At 36.9% G+C, this 13,834-nt stretch overlaps 1 protein-coding gene across 3 annotated transcripts in view; it reads left to right on the top strand.

Annotated features, from left to right (window-relative positions):
- Window positions 1-13,834, top strand: part of DCX (doublecortin) — a 363,420-nt gene that overhangs the window by 91,248 nt on the left and 258,338 nt on the right. Inside the window, exon 5 of one of the 3 annotated variants that reach the window (XR_011499892.1) lies at window positions 1-13,834. This exon is cut by the window's left edge and continues 15,312 nt beyond it. The exons of the other annotated variants lie outside the window; for them this stretch is intronic. The gene's annotated coding sequence lies outside the window, so the exon portion shown is untranslated. 3 annotated transcript variants of the gene reach the window in all.

Raw genomic sequence — 13,834 nt, 5'->3', positions numbered from 1 at the left:
CTTAACTACAAACTTTACTGGTTTTGTTGATCATTGTTGTTTCTTTTATTTCACATCGTCTTTATGGAAGATTTTTGGATTTCTTTATCCTTTTTTTAATCCTTGATGCTCAGAAATTTTACCACAATGCACTTATATATATATAAGTCTTCTTTTCTTTACCTTGTTTATCACTTAACGGTCACTTTCTATCTGAGACTAGTATTTTTATCATTTAGGGAAATTATCTTCTATTATTGATGTGTTAACTTCCTCTTCTCTATTTTTTCTGTTCTTTCCTTTTGGGATTCCTGCCGCATGGATGTTGAACTTCTGGATCTAACATCCATGTCTATTAATGCATTCTCAAAATTTCTATTTCTTTTTCCTTTAGGACTGTCCTGTGAGAATCTTTTGGTTTGATGTTATAACACACAACGTTTTCTCCTGTTCCATGATGCTATTACACATATTCATTGCATTCTTTGTTTTGGTTACCTTTTATTTCTGTAGTTTCCACGACCTGCCATTGCTTTTGTTTTACATCAGCATTTTCCTTGTTTATAGGTTTAATAACTTCTCTTATCCTTCTGAGAACATTACTTATACCTATTTTAAAGTCTTTTTTCACTTGCTATATATTACTCCATTTCTTCAGATGTTAGTTCTTCTGATAATGATTTTTGTAAATTTCTTACATGGTATCTGTTATTCAAATACTAATTGGTGTTTCTTGCTTGCGTGCTTGTCTTTGTTTCTGAGATTCCTTATTAGCTTGTCTATAGATGTTGTTTTCGTAAAGTAAAGCCTGACTCGCATAATTGTGGGGAAGAAACATAACGTGCTGCTGGATTGGGTATGCCAGTAGTTTACCTTTTAGGTGTGGCAGCTAACTACTACTTCCACTTATTCTGAGAAAAATGCAGCAGCAAAATTTGTACCCAGACTAAAGCATTGTATAAGAATTGGCCCCCAGAGGCACAGTTATCCAATGTGCTCTAAATAGAGCTCCCCATTAATTATGCTGAAATTCCCAAAGGCTTCTTCTTGCTCTTTATGTCATTGAGGCTGGATTGAAGATCTCTAAATCACTCTTATTTTTACAGTGGTCTTCACATATATTTTGGACTGTGGTTTATTCTAGTTTTGTTCTTCTAACTATAATTGGAACGAGTCTCAACCTAGAAACTTACGTGTGCTAGAACTATTACATTCTTTATTTCTTATATATACTATCTAATTCTCTGGGCCCTATACTTCCTTGGCAATTATTGTGTGTGTGTGTGTGTGTGTATGTGTGTGTGAGAGAGAGAGAGAGAGAAAGTGAGAGAAAGAGAGGAAGAATTATAATTCTAAGTCCCAGACCTGGTCATAACATCTTATCAGTACCAGCACATGAAAGCTGCCTACATCCCAGCAAGGGTCACTATATATAATCAGGATCAATGCTAGGGTTTCCTAATTTACCCACTGTAAAAACCTACAGCCAGCAGAACACTTAGGATCAACATAAGAAGGTTGCCTGATCCATATATGTCTAAAACGTATACCAGAAGGATGGGAATAACAGAGCTAGTTGTGTGCTCAATCAGCATACCTAAGATAAATATATTAAGGTTTCCTAAGTATAAGAACCCTCAGGGTGCATAGCTTGATGTCACTTGTTCCCACTAAAGGACTACATGCAGACCCTCCATTCTTCTAAGGCTTGAATATTGTGTCTCTGGTTAGAGGCCCTTGAGCTTTCTTTGAAAAGAGCCTTTGTACCAAAGCACATCCTCAATGTTGACCCAAGTAACCCCTGGAGAAGGAGAGCACATCCATACCTACAACGCAACTAACAAACGACTGAAGGCACCCTGCAAAGGGTAAGGTACTATGGCCTTCTACCTCTACCCCAAAGAAATATGCCTGATTGTGGTGCATATTAATAGGAAGATTGATTTAGATTAGAACTTATACTGGAAAATCTTTTATTATGTTAGGTAATTCCATAATAGATATAAGTAATTTGAAAAAGCTACCTCTGTTCAGTTTCTCCTTTATTATGTCAAAGCCAGTGGGATAAATGTGACAGGTTCACTGTAGGTCTTAGACATGATACCCCACAGCTATGACAGTTATGCTTTGTGTAGTTGTTATTAATTAGCTAATTATTAGTTTTGTGAAATTACTAAAAGCATGGGTTTTGGAGACAAATAACTTGACTTCTAATGTTAGCTCTGCTATTTAGTAACTGTGTGAACTTGGGCAAATTATTTAATCTCTCTGTTAAACCGCTTTATTTCTTAGTTTCTTCATTTGGAAAATGGATATGATAATAGCATGTAGCTCATAGGGTTGTTGTGAGGATTAAAAAAGTTGTTACATGTAAAGCACTTAGAACAGTACCTAGCACATATAACCTCTCAGTAAATGTTATCTAATGTTGTTATTACTCAATGTTTTGTCTCATGTCAGCCTTCCCTCTAGAGCTGCCATTTACAATACAGTAGTCCCTAGCCATATGTGGCTATTTAAATTGAAATTGATTAATTTTAAATAAAATTTAAAATTCAGTTCCTCAGCCACAGTAGCCAAATTTCAAATACTCAATAGCCACATAGGACTAGTGGCTACCATATTGAACAGTGTAGATATAGAATATCTTTTTTTTTTTAAGATTGGCACCTGAGCTAACAACTGTTGCCAATCATCTTTTTTTTTCTCCTGCTTTTTCTCCCCAAGTTCCTCCAGTATATAGTTGTATTTTTAGTTGTGAGTCCTTCTAGCTGTGGCATGTGGGATGCCGCCTCAGCATGGCCTGATGAGCGGTGCCATGTCCGCGCCCAGGATCCGAACTGGCGAAACCCCACGCTGCTGAAGCGGCGTGCGCGAACTTAACCACTTGGCCACGGGGTCGGCTCCTAAAATATCTTGATCATTGCAGAAAGCTCTATTTGACAGCATTGTTCTAGAACAATGACTCTCAACATTGCCTGCATGTTAGAATCAACTGAGGAGCTTTTAAAAATCCTAGAACTCCAGTCAAACAACAGACTAGTTAAGTCAGAAATTCGATTTGGAACCCAGGCGTCCGTAGTTTTTGAAAGCTTCCCAAGTTATTCCGATGTGTAGCCAAAGTTGAGAACCACTGCTCTAGACTAAGGAACAGCAAACTTTTTCTGTAAAGGATCAGATGGTAAATCTTTTAGGCCTTGTGGGCCGTATCCGTTTTTTGTTGTATATTCTCCTTTGTTTGTGCTTCAACCCTTTAAAAATGTAAACATCATCTTAGTTTCACAGGCCACATCTGCTCTATACTATCAGCTCCCTGAAGGCTACAACCACATCAGATTAGTTCACTACTACACTCTTGGAACCTAGCACAATATCTGCCACAAAAGAGATGCTCGGTATATATTTGTTGATTGACTGGCTGAACTCTTTTAGGACACCTTCCCTGACTTCTCACACCACCCTAAGTAGAATTACTTCATTAGTGTTCTGATAGCATCCTGAAGATTGCTTCCTTTATAATACTGTGCATAATATGTTGTAGGTAAGTATTCAGTGTGTTTCTCAAGGATACTGTTCTAATCACCCCTTGAATCCTCGGGACCAAACAGAGTGCCTGACACATATTAGCTCTGTGATATTTTGTTAAGTTAAATGCTAGGTTGAATTTCCAGGTCAAATTAAAAGTGCTTTGAAAATAATAAAAGTGCTAAACATGCATGATTTAAGGATAGTGAGGCAGCCAGCAACAATGGGTAGTTGTGAAGGTACCCTTGTTTTGAGTACTTGGTTATATTTGACCTGTTGTTAAAAAACTGTGTTGTTACCTTTTGTTAGGCAATGGTTTCTTAGCTATGACACCAAAAAAACACAAGTGGCAAAATAAGAAAATAGATAAGTTAGACTACATCAAAATTAAAAACAGTTGTGCTACAAATAATGTCATCCAGAAAGTGAAAAGACAATCCACAGAATGGGAGAAAACATTTTCAAATCATGTGTGTGATAAGGGACTTGTAGTTAGAATATATAAAGAACTCTTACAACTCAATAATAAGGAAAATAACCCAAGTAAAAAATGGCAATGGATTTGAATAAACATTACTCCAAAGAAAACATACAAATTACCAATAACCACAAGCAAAGATGCTCACATCATTAGTCATTAGGTAAATAAAAATCAAAAGCACAATGAGAGTGTAAATTGGTGCAGCCACTATAGAAAACAGTATGGAAGTTCCTCAAAAAATTAAAAATAGAACTACCATATGATCCAGCAATTCCAATTCGGGGTGTTTATCTGAAGAAAATGAAAACAGTAACTCGAAAAGTTATATGCACTCCCATGTTCATTGCAGCATTATTTACAATAGCCAAGATATGGAAGCAACCTAAGTGTCCATCGATGGATGAATGGATAGAGAAAATGTGGTATATATATACAATGGAATATTATTGAGCCATAAAAAAGTAGGAAATCTTGCCATCCATGCATCAACATGGACAGAGAAAGTCCAGTACCATTTGATCTAATTTATATGTGAAATCTAAAAACAAACAAAAGCCAAGCTCATAGATATGGATGAAGGGGGTCAAAAAGTACAAACTTCCAGTGATAAGTAAGTCATGAGGATGTAATTTACAGCATGGTAACTATAGTTAATAATACTGTTTTGCATATTTGAAAGTTGCTAAGAGACTAGATATTAAAAGTTCTCATCACAATAAAACAATTTTTGTGGGGCTGGCCCAGTGGCGCTGTGACTATGTGCCCCTTCAGCAGCCCGAGGTTCACCAGTTCGGATCCCGGGTGTGGACATGGCACCACTTGGCAAGCCATCTGGTGGTAGGTGTCCCACATATAAAGTAGAGGAAGATGGGCATGGATGTTAGCTCAGGGCCAGTCTTCCTCAGCAAAAAGAGGAGGATTGGCAGCAGATGTTAGCCCAGGGCCAATCTTCCTCAAAAAAAATTTTTTGTAATTATGTATGGAGACAGATGATAACTAGATTTATAGTGGTGATCATTTTGCAATGTATACAAATATTGAATCATTATGTTGTACACTTGAAACTAATATAATGTTATATGTCGTTTATACCCCAATAAAAAAAAGTGTTAAGGATGTCAAGAAATTACTGGTTGTGGGAATGTAGAATGGTGAAGTCACTGTGGAAAATAGTATGGAAAATCCTCAAAAAGTTGAACATGGAGTTACATGTGACCCAGCAATTCTAATCCTTACTATATACCCAAGAGAACTGAAAACATATGTCCACAGAAAATTTGCACAAAAATGTTCATGGCAGCCTTATTTATAATAGCTGAAAGTTGGAAACAAGTCAAATGTCCATCAACTGATGAATGGATAAACAAATTGTGGTATATACATACAATGAAGTATTATTTAGCCATTAAAAATAATGAAGTACTGATACATTCTAGGACATGGATGAACCCTGAAAACATTATGCTAAGTGAAAAAAGCCAGACACAAAAGACCATTTGTATCATTCCATTAATATGAAATGTCCTGAATGGGCAAATCCATAGGACAGAAAGTTGATTAGTAGTTGCTTAGGGGTGGGAGGGAGGTTTTGGAGAGAAATGGGGAGTGGCTGCTAATGAGTATGGGTTTTTTCTAGGGGAGATGAAAATATTCTGGAGTTAGTGGTGATAGTTGCACAATCCTGTGAATATAATAAAAACACTGAATTATACAGGTTAAAAGGTGAACTTTATGGACTATGAATTATATCTCAAGAAAGTTGTTTAAAAATTATGCTTTTTATTTAAGTTTGTACTTCCTCTATAATAATTCACTTTTCATTTTTGGCTTTTAAAAATTATGTGCACTAACAAACTAACCAAGTAGTAATGTAAAATTTATCTTCTTTTTTTAAATGAAATGCTGTAGTTGGTTCATAGTTTTGCAAAACTGTTCCCTTATGACAATGATTCCATTATTGGTTAAAATGATTCCACTATTGGTTATAGTTGTTAATCAATTAAACAAGAAAAATGGCCAAGTTCACCATTCCTCCATTCTTTGTTCAGGGTGTTTTTCTATCACACTGCACTGTGAGAGCTGATATCCTTATCTCTCTCTCTCTAGGCTGTGAACTCCTTTAGGAGATGGATCAAGTCTCATTATTTTTGTATGCTTAGGGCCTAGCTCAGTGCCTGAAGCATCTAGCCATTCATTAAATATCTGTTGAATGACTGAATGAATAAATGACGAATTACAGGCTCTATCTCAGTCAATGAAAATTTGCAAATTTATTAGTTTTCTTTTTCAGGAATAGCAATCACTTCTTGATTCATACGAGCTCTGCCAGTCATCCAAAAGTCATAGCAACATAAAGGTAGGCAATTTTTACAGAAAATAGTCAATTGGAATGTATATGAGGCTGCCTACATGCTTTAAAATTACAAATAAGAAATATTAGTCCTCTAAATATCTGAAAGTATAAGTTCCCTTTCTTTTCTCCTTTTTCAAAATGCACACCTCATCTAGTATAAAGCTTTAAACTGTTAAATTTACTAAATGTACAATTTGGAAGCTGAGAGAGAAAGAGAGATGATAGCACATGTATGATAAGAAATACTGTATCCCACTGGGACTCTAATTTTAACCTATGATGATTTAGTTTGGGGCTAGACTGCCTGGTTCTTTTTACGATGATCAGAGACAAGCCATGGTCCATGCCCTAAAGGATTTTACAATCTAGTCAACTTGGGAGAATTCCTTCATTCAGCATTTATTGAGTACCTACTATGTGCCAGGCTCTGTTCTAGGACCTGGGGATATAGCAATGCACACAAACAGCCCGTAAATCTCTACCTCACAGAGCTTTCATACCTAGCTGCATCGCATGGTTTGCCTCTTCCACCTAATCCTTCTGAAAATTTTTTTCTACATCTCTAACCAGCCCGCTTCCAAGTAGGACCCTGAATATTAATTCCTTTAGTGATAGGAACTGGTAATAGTTCATGAGAAAAGACAGAGTTACCCTTTTGAGACAAGACTCCCTTTTCCCTTTATGGTATAAACATAGAATTGGATAAGCTGTCAACTAAATTCTAAGGAATAAGCTTTTGTCTAAGGAACCTTTTCTTTCTCCATTATCCCCTCCCTCCTGAGAAATATGGTCATCCAGACAGGCGGTGAATTCTGTCATTCCTCTGGTTTGATGGACTGACAACTATAACCCTGGAATCATTTTCACAAAGGTTGGTGACATGGCGCTTAAAGCACATTCTCTTCTGGTTGTTTTTGTGGCTACTCTCCTAACTCCAGGGGAGTGGGTATAAAAAAGATGATAAGGGAATACCATCTTCACTATCCCTTCCAGTCCAACATGCTAAAATAAAGATAAAACATTGGAATATGTGGAAAATGTAGTGCAGGTACTGCAAGTTGCTTAGCATGTCAGGCAAAACATACACAGACACAAAATTATCTTTTATGGTCAAAATGGGACTATGATGCTGTTGTTACTAATTATACAGAACTGAAGATTTTTCTTATTTCTAATATTTCATTATGAAAATGTTCCAACATACAGAAAAGGTGAAAGAATTTTGCAGTGAACACCCATAATCTCACCACACATATTCTATAATTAACATTTTGTTTTACTTGCGTTATCACATATTCCCCCATCTATCCATCCCTCTATTCATCCATCAATCTAGATCTGAAGATACAATGTACTTTTAATTGGCTTACTCAAGGGATCAGGTGCACAAATAGACTTCCTGAGTGCTGGACCCTTGTCCTATGCTGTGCCTTGAATTTAATCTCTTTCATTTGTCAAATCGAATTTAGTTTTCAAATAATGACGGCTCTGTAAAGACTAATCTTTTCTTTTAAGCTCTTGTCTAATTAAAGGGGATTAACCTTGGTAGAAGGCTTCTGATGATTTATTTATTTAACCATTATTGTAATTGCTCAGTATGTGTTCAGAAACTCAGATAAAATATGAATTTCATTCATCTTAATAATAAGATATGCTCATAATAATAATTCTATTAAATGTCATTTCTAATCTCTGGATTGTCTTGATTTTATCCAGGAAGGTTCTATTGCTACATCTTTTTGTGGACTGTACACGTTAAATTAATTATAAGATTTAAAACATGATTATCTCTATTCATATTTGACTTGATCTCTGTCCTTTTCATCCTTTCAATTTTCTTTTGTACAGTCAGTTCTTATTCACCTCAGTGATATCGAGTGTGAAATGCAGAACAGAAAGGATTAAACATGGAAAACTTTTTAAATGATTGTCAACTTCACATCCTAAAACATACTTATGATTTTTAACACATAGAACTTAAAATGTATGTGTAAAAGTAGTCAAGCAAACTGTATGGGCTTAGAGTATCTCTTGCTCCTTTAAACGATTACTGTGGTTTTAGAAAAAGCAAAATAAATGAGCAAATGGATCAAGTCAAAGACTTTCCTCAGGAGAATTTAGACCTTTAATTGCGGGGTATTTTGTTTTGTTCCCTGTTGTAATGAAACCGTAATATCTCTGTAGCAGAGCTAATTGTTCAATTGCATCAGAAAAACAATAAAAAGCTTTTTCAGTAAAAGTGTCTCAGAACTTCCTAAAGTGCTCCCTGAGAGCAACTGCATCTTATTCACTCGTGTATAGCCAGCACCTAGAAGATGCAGGCATATAGTAAGCACTCCATAAATACTGTTGAATATTTTTGAATAAACAGAAAAATGTGATCCCTTCGTATTCATATTTTTGTATGTGGAGCAAATTCAGCCACAATGACTCTGTAGCTCTAGATAAGGGGTCTGGAAACTATGGCCCGTGTCATATTCCCTATGGCTGTTTTCATGCTACAACTGCAGAGGTGAATAGTTGTGAAAGAGACTATATGGCTTGCAAAGCCTAAAATATTTACTATCTGTCCCTTTATAGAAAGTATTTTCCAAATCTGCTCTAGGGGGTATGTTTAGGCAAAACTAAGAGGGGCATTAGGGAAATGCAAATCAAAACCACAGTGAGACGCCACTTGACACCTTCTAGGATGCCTATGATTTTTTTAAAAAAATGAAAATAATTGGGGGCCAGCCCCATGGCATAGTGGTTAAGTTTGGTGTGCTCAGCTTTGGCGGCCTGGGGTTGTGGGTTCAGATCTCAGGCATGGAAGTACACCACTTGTCAGCCATGCTGTGACTGAGACCCATATATAAAGTGGAGGATTGACACAGATCTTAGCTCAGGGCTAATCTTCCTCAAGCAAAAAAAGAGGAAGCTTGGTAACAGATGTTAGCTCAGGGCTAATATTCCTCAGGAAAAAAAAAAGAGAAAAGAAGCATTGGCAAGAATGTGGAGAAAATGGAACACTAGTACATTGCTGGTAGGAATATAAAATGGTGCAAGTGCTATGGAAAATAATTTGGTGGTTCCTCAAAAAGCTAAACATAGAATTACTGTATATCCTAGCAATTACACTCCTAAATGTATATCTGAAAGAATTGAAAGCAGAGACTCAGATATTTGTATGCCAATGTTCATTGCAGCATTATTTACAATAGACAGAAGGTGGAAACAACCCAAGTGTCCATCCATAGACGAATGAATAAACAAAATATGTTATATCCATACAATGGAATATTATTCAGCCATAAAAAGGAATGAGGTTCTCATACATGGTACAACATGTATAAACCTTAAAAACATTATGCTAAGTAAAAGAAGTTAGACACAAAGGGACAAATTTTGTGTGACTCCACTTATATGCAATATCTAGATTAGGCAAATTCATAGAAAGGGAAAGTAGATTAGAGTTTATAGTGGCTGGGGGCAGGGAGAATGGGGAGTTATTTCTTAATGGTTATAGAGTTTCTTTTGGGGGTGGTTAAAAAGTTTTGGAAATAGATAGTGATGGTTCTATAACATGTGAATGCAATTAATGCCACTGAATTGTATAATTAAAATGGTCAGAATGGCAAATTTTTTGTTATATATTTTATCACAATTTAAAAAATGTAATGTGATATACCAATAAGCATTGAATTGTACACTTTAAATGGGTGAATTGTATGGTATATGAATTATATCTCAAAGAGGCTGTTAAAAAATATACTGCATGGCAAAATAACAGCTGGGTTCCTAGAAACTCAGGTAAGTCTCAGCTCACTCAGATCACATGATTTATTAAATCAATTTAATATTTACTAAGGAGCTAGGGTAGAGAAATGGAGTATGTTAACACACTTCGGATAAAGATAGGCAAACTGAACAACATCTGGATTATGCAATGTTTATATGTCCTGTTTCTCTTGTCCACATCAGCCTTTTCCACTGATGGTGTGGTTATGAGGACCTAAGATGAGGTTTGAGCAAAGGGGCTTTGTGGATGAAAGAAGCCTGAAGCCAATTACACACACTTACTCCACTGGAGCATTGTAGGGGCAAATGTGCCTGTCCACAGCTGAAGCTTGCCATAGCCCAATGAGCAGCTAGGGAGTTTTATTTTTTATTTCCTGGCTGGAGGATACATGGGCCCAGTATATGTTTCACTCATGGGTGGCTGATTTAGGTCCTCAGGAATACTGAATGCCTCATATACTTATTGTATCATGAACATTAGGTGCCTCCTGTGCCTCATGAATATTTAGTGCCTACTTAGTTTTTCTAACCCTTCTGATTTATGTTCTGCACACATGTACTCTATGTCTAAAATGTCTCATGGGTTACCTACCTACTTGTCTCTGCTTAACATATGTATGAATTTCATCTCTCTCATTTATTTTCTTGTTTTCTATGATAGAATTGAATATTCTCAGTCAATACAGCAAATGCATATTACAATTAGTTTGCAACATCCCCATTTTACAAATAAGGAAATTTCACGGAGGAGTTTAGTATCTTGTAGGACTTGCCAGGGTCACAGGTGGAGTCAGGATTCTAATTCTGGTAGCTTGACTCCAGAGCTCATGCTTTTAAGTGCTACGCTCTACTGCCTCTGAGCGTGAGGTAAGGGACTATAAGAGTATAAGGGGACTATAAGAGTATAAGTTGAGTACCATAACAGAAGTTCTAAGCGCTATGGAAGCTCATTGGAAAGAGCTTTGTTGAGAGGCTTTATGTAAATATCATCTTAGATGACCTCGGAAGAATGAAAGGATAATTACATGCAGAAATCAGAGCAGAAGTGTTATGTTATTTGTAACTAAAAATACTTTAGCACAGACAGTGTGACTGTGTATTAGTTGAAGTTATGATCCAGGTGCAACTAGCATTCTAGTTAGGAGTTCACATTCCAGAGGAGCCAAATATCATTTTAATTAGGAGGCATCTACCCCTAAAGTGGCTACTACAAGTGCTTTCTTTATCTATAGCGATGCCAGGTGCTTTACTAATTAGTACTGTGAATGTTGGAAGCTGGTTTTTATTGCTGAAATTTGTCTTGTTAATAAGCATAATGAATGTTAGAAATGAGTTCTCATTGTTGAAATTAAAGTTATTCAAGATATGTGGATTGGCTAAAATATTCTGAATACACAATTCATTCTTATATGAGTAGTGTAAAAAAATCTAGTGAAGCCTATGGCCTTTATCCTTAGGAAAATCAGGTATGTTAGGGTCGGTCTCAGCCTGTGGATAGTGATGTTTTAGGCTAGAAATGCCTGGGGCACTCACCTGGGCCTTTGCTACCTGTGGCGAGCCCCCACAGACATTTCCCTGACCAGAGCCAATGTTGTGGCTGGACCGGCCCTTGTCGTTCTTAGGATTGCAAGACACACATCAGCAACAACCTTCAGGGAACTTTGAAAAGACAAGGTTTACTACTTACAGGTTCTGGAGGATACACGGCATGCCCAGGGCCACACAGCAAGGTTGCAGGTAGAGAGAGAGAGCATGGACTTAGGGGTCTGCCTTTATTCAGGTCAAGGGTGGGGTGTCTACGGTTTCATGGGTTCACTCTTCATTGGTGAATTTAAAACATAAGAGGGGGATTTAAAGTGAGGGAAGAGAAAAGCAAGCGGTCAGTCAAATGGTCAGTTATCTGTCAACCAGAGCTCTCTAAAAATGGAACTTCATGGGTGAGATGGCCTGGCTCTTTATCTGGTTGTGTAGCTGGCGATATGTTTATTTGAGATGGATGACTTTGACGTGGATGCCTCGGCATCAAAAGCTTAATGTAAGGCACTTCCGTTACAATAAAAAAGCGAATTGTCAGGCGCTTATGCTATGCCAGGACTCAAATCTAAATTGGGTCCAGTGGCCAACTTTTGGTTTAGAGGATTTCTAGTTGCTTGATGCAGGCTATAGGCTAACAGAATCCTGCCTCTGGAATGTAATCACATCTTGTATTTTTAGTAGATTTTGTTGATTGAGAAAACATTTATGTGCACATGGGTTCCAGAATCCATGTCATAACCTCAGAGGCTCCCAGGGGTCCATAATCTACAGTTGGGAAATCACTATTGTATATGTGGGGAGAAGGGCAGTTTTATATCATTGGAGCTTCACTTTAGGAAGATTAATCTGAGAGTGGAGTATGGGATGAATTGAATGGTGGGGGGAGGGTACTCCAGATGAAAAGTGATTAGCATGGTAACTGTGAGAATAGGAGGTTGGATTGGAGATGCGGTAAAGGAAACATCTGCATGGCTCAACACCTAGATAAATGTAGGGAGCAAAGAAGGCAGGAAGGATATTTATAACAACAATCGCATATTTTGAGCTTACTATGTGTCAGGCATGTTCTAAGTCATCGTGTATATTAACTCATGTATTCCTCCCAGCAATCCTTTGAGTTAGATATTTTGCAGAGGAAGAAAGTGAAGTTCTGAGAGGATAAGCAACCTGCCTAAGGTCAGAGAGTTGGGATGTAAACCCAGGTAGTCTGGCTACAAAATCCTAACCATTCTACCATACTGCCTCAGAGAAATTAACCCCAAAGTTTTGAACCCCTGTGATTAGGAGAATGATGAGGTTATTAACCGAAGTAGAAAAATCAGCAGAAGTATTTGGGGCCTTCTGCTGAATATATATATTTTGTTTTTCCTTGTGATGAGAACTTTTAGGATTTACACTTTTAACGACTTTCAAATGTACCACACAGCAATGTTAACTACAGTCAATATGCTGTCCATTACCTTCCAAGTACTTATTTATCTTATAACTGGAAGTTTGTACCTTTTGACCAACTTTACCCAATATCACCTTCCCTTCTTTCTCATGACTGAATAGTATTGGGTATATATATACACCACATCTTCTTTATCCATTCAGGTCAGACATTTTAGTGTAGTATAACTAAAATCTCTGGAATTCAAAAGTGCCAAGAGTGGATACTACTTTTGATTTTCTGTTAACTCATACAAAGCGTACCTTAATGAGCCATTGTAGTGCAGGCTAAGTGACAACACTTAGGGAATGATAGAATGTTGAAGGAAACCAGAATATGTCACCCCCAAGTCTGCCTTTTTGACATAAAAATTATTTTGAGCTGAAGGCAAGTAAGAAGAACTAAAAGCAGAAAAAACTCCCCTTTTTCTGCCTAAAGGCAGAAAATAATTTTCCTTTTACAGGAGACAGGCTCTTAGCCCAGAAACAGCACCAGAGAAATCTGTATAAACAAACCTTGTTAAATTAATCCTTATCTTCTTAGTTACTTCTTCACCATTAACTACCCAAGCCCAAACCTCTTTGTTTTGTCAATTCTTTACAAATTTGTTGTTTCTTTGTCTAAATGCTATAAGCAGACCTTCTTGTTCTGGTCACTTCTTCAGGTCTTCTTTGTCTTGTGAAGGCTCCCATGTAACATGTAAACATTTAATAAAATTTGTCTGCTTTTCTCCTGTCAATCTGTCTTTGTC

Source organism: Equus asinus, chromosome X (genome assembly GCF_041296235.1).
Source record: "Equus asinus isolate D_3611 breed Donkey chromosome X, EquAss-T2T_v2, whole genome shotgun sequence".
Taxonomy (NCBI): Eukaryota; Metazoa; Chordata; class Mammalia; order Perissodactyla; family Equidae; genus Equus; species Equus asinus.
This window is presented reverse-complemented; position numbering and strand designations above follow the sequence as displayed.